Source organism: Podarcis filfolensis (assembly GCF_964270895.1).
Source record: "Podarcis filfolensis genome assembly, chromosome: 2".
Lineage (NCBI taxonomy): Eukaryota > Metazoa > Chordata > Lepidosauria > Squamata > Lacertidae > Podarcis > Podarcis filfolensis.
The window spans coordinates 114,907,583-114,910,810 of record NC_139605.1 but is presented as its reverse complement, the minus strand read 5'-3'; positions in this window follow the sequence as shown (position 1 = coordinate 114,910,810).

Below are 3,228 nucleotides of genomic sequence, written 5' to 3'. Positions count from 1 at the left end.
TTGTTCGCATTAGTGCAGATGGGAAAGGATGGGAATTAGGAGATGGTAATAGTTTAAGCCAAAAGAAGTTTTTTTTTGTTTGCTTGTTTTTTTTGTTTTGTTTTTTTAAGGGATTAAGGAAGTGCGGTTGAGGACTGGAAGATTCTCCTTCCAGCCCCTCTGTAAAGAAACAAGTTTCTGGACAAAACGCTTTCCTTCCCTTCCACAGGCTAGCAGAAGGCAAATCTGTGAGTGTTAAAAAATCAGATTGTTTGCACTGCGTAAGGACGAGTTAAGTGACACGAGGTGGATGGAGGCGGGGGGAGGCAAGGGATTTTCGTTTTCCTTTTTTTTTTTTTAAGGGTCCATTTTATCCTTCCCTACGAATGGATGTTTCCGAAGGTCCTTTCCAAAGCTTGCTAAATGAAAGACCAAGGGATAACAAATGAGGAGGCAGGAGATGTCTCAGCATAACAACTTGTTATGAGGTCCCTTTCTTTAATGAAATGAGTCCAGCACTGTTTTAATCTTTCTAATGATAAACAGATCGTTGGGGAGCTGGGGGGGGGGAGGAGGGAGGCCGGGTAGGGAAATCGCGGCTTGGGGTTTGCCCAGCCGGATCCAACCTTCTCAAGGAACGAACGAACGAATAAATAAATAAATAAATAAATACAAATCTGGAAGCCATTATACCCGCTGATGTCATAAAACATTTATTTCGCAAAGCTTCTGCCTTTTCGTTTCATTAGATACCGGTTTGTGGCTTTATTTATTTATTTATTTATTTGCTTGCTTGCTTACGAAGGCGAAAGGAGCTTTCACACACACACACACACACACACACATCTGATTGGCTGAAGAGAATCGCTAACAAAATCTGTTTTAGCCTTCATCCGCTGATGTTCTTCAAGGTACAGCCGGGGGTGGAGGTGGGGGGGGGGGCAGAAATTCAGGAGGAGCAAGAACATTGCTAAAAGCCAACCTTCCACCCAGTGATGACCGTTTATTATTTCCCCACTTTTTAAACTTCCCGAGCAGTAATCATCATAATAATGACGATAACTACTATGGCAATTGTTTTTAGATTTGTGCGTCTGTGGTGAGGGAGAACAAAAAGGAAACAATCTCCATAATCTCTCTCTCTCTCTCTCTTCATTTCTCTCTCTCTTTCTGTCTACCACCACCTCGGTGACAGACTTGCGGCCCACCGAGAGGCCGTTTTATTAACTTTGATCCTTCACCATGCTTGTAGAACCTTCCAGTTCCACCAGACCTCATTTTCAAGATTACTAAAGATGCAGTCTCTTTCACCTTTCTCTCTCCCTCTCCCACCTCTCCCTCCCTCCCTCACCCCACCCCTACCCTGACAGACTTCAGCAGGGCTGAACTCCCATTGGAGCTAATGGGGACGAAAAGAATGTAAGTTATGCTTCCTTTGTCTCCATAAGACTGTTGTTCTCCTCTCTCCCCCTCCCCGCCTCCCATTGCTTTCTTCTGACTGGCTTTGTGTGCGGTTTTAATGGAAGAATACAGTTATAGTTCATGTGCAAGTCTTCTGCCAAAAATCCAGGATGATGCTTGGTGTGTGTGTGTGTGTGTGATATATGTATGTGTGTAAACACACACACACACACACACACACACACACACACACACACATTTCAGAGTCAAATAGAGTCCTGCTCTTTGCAAGTTTACTCAAAAGTCAGCTCCCACAGGACACAATGGCGCTTGCTCTCAAGTAAAAGTGCATAGGATTGTAGCCTTAGCAGTGGAGAAGATCAAATCGTTCATTTGTGTTTCAAATGCAGTCCAGGCTTCCAGTCCAAAAGAGTCGCTTCGCCAGGCGTGGTTAGCGCATTATTTTCTAAACAAAGACAAGATTCCAGCAACACCACCTTTTTCCTGCAGATACCTTCTCTGTGAATTCTTCATATTTTTGTGTTTATGCACACTCTGTCTGTCTGTCTGTCTATCTATCTATCTATCTATCTATCTATCTATCTATCTATCCTGTAATGTATATGTGTGTGAAACAGAAAGTGCTCTCATCTTCAGCTTAAAAAACGTCTCCTTTGTAGTCGACACAAAAAGGACAGGATACAGCAGCTTTGAAAGCAACCCATAGGTACATTTCCGCAGCCCAAAAATGCCAGTTTTACAGCTCTGTTTGTCTCACTGCTGGGTGCACTGAATAGAATTGAACAAAACAGGACCACAGAACCGGCTAGACGTCTGGCCTTAATTGTTTTATGGTTTAAATAAGGTGGGTGCTCTTCTCTTTGAAACCGGATTATTGGAATGTTTTGTCTACCAGCAACAAACAACAGACGCGCACACACACATACACCCCCCCCCCCATTATAGCTCCCCCCTTTCCTTGGCAGAGGAAGGAGAGATAGGGGGCATGCGGGGGGGGTGCCTTTTAAAACAGGGAGCGGCGTGAGGTGGGGGAGGTTAGCAGGAGAGATGATAGAAACTGCTGCATTTTGCTTGCGTACGGACTGTGTCCCCATGTGCACGCGCATGTGTGTGCACTGTTGTCGTTGTTATGGTGATGGGTATTTTTAGGGTTTGTGGAGGGAGGGGGGAACATGAAAAATGGGGAAATGTCCTGCCATTATTTCAACACACACACGATTATATATATAAAACCACCAAAATCTGATTTCGGTCCCTTATTGACTGAATGATGGATGCAGATCTTGATCATCACATTCGATATGTTTTTATTCACCCCACATTATGTAAAATCAGATTTTGTTTCGTTTTTGTTTCCTTTTGGACATAAGTGAATGCATGGTACTGGAGGGGAATTGGGGGGGGTTGCAAAAAGAGCGCGGTGATTGATGATGGGAGATCTTTCTCCATTTCTGTTTTGTTTTTGTTTTGTTTTTTTGTAACTGAAAGGTTATGTTTTGAAGACGCGTGCCTTGGGGAGAGCTGGCGCAAGATGGCGCTGTTGCTCAATCTTAGAAGCGATTAGCTGATTTACTTACAAAGCCTGCAGTTCGCACCTTTAGGCCTCTCAGAGATTGTAAGAAAAACAGACGTCAAGAAATAAGTATATACAACGCCTCTCACCTGAGACTCCCGGCTATGGTTTGCAAAATAATGTCAATTCTGGGTTGGAGCAGAAACACGCTTTTTCTTATTTAACTGAATCTTTTAGATAAAATAAATGTTGAAATTGGGTTTGCATAGCTCTCCACAATCAAAGACGCAATACATATATGCAGTGAAAAAAGG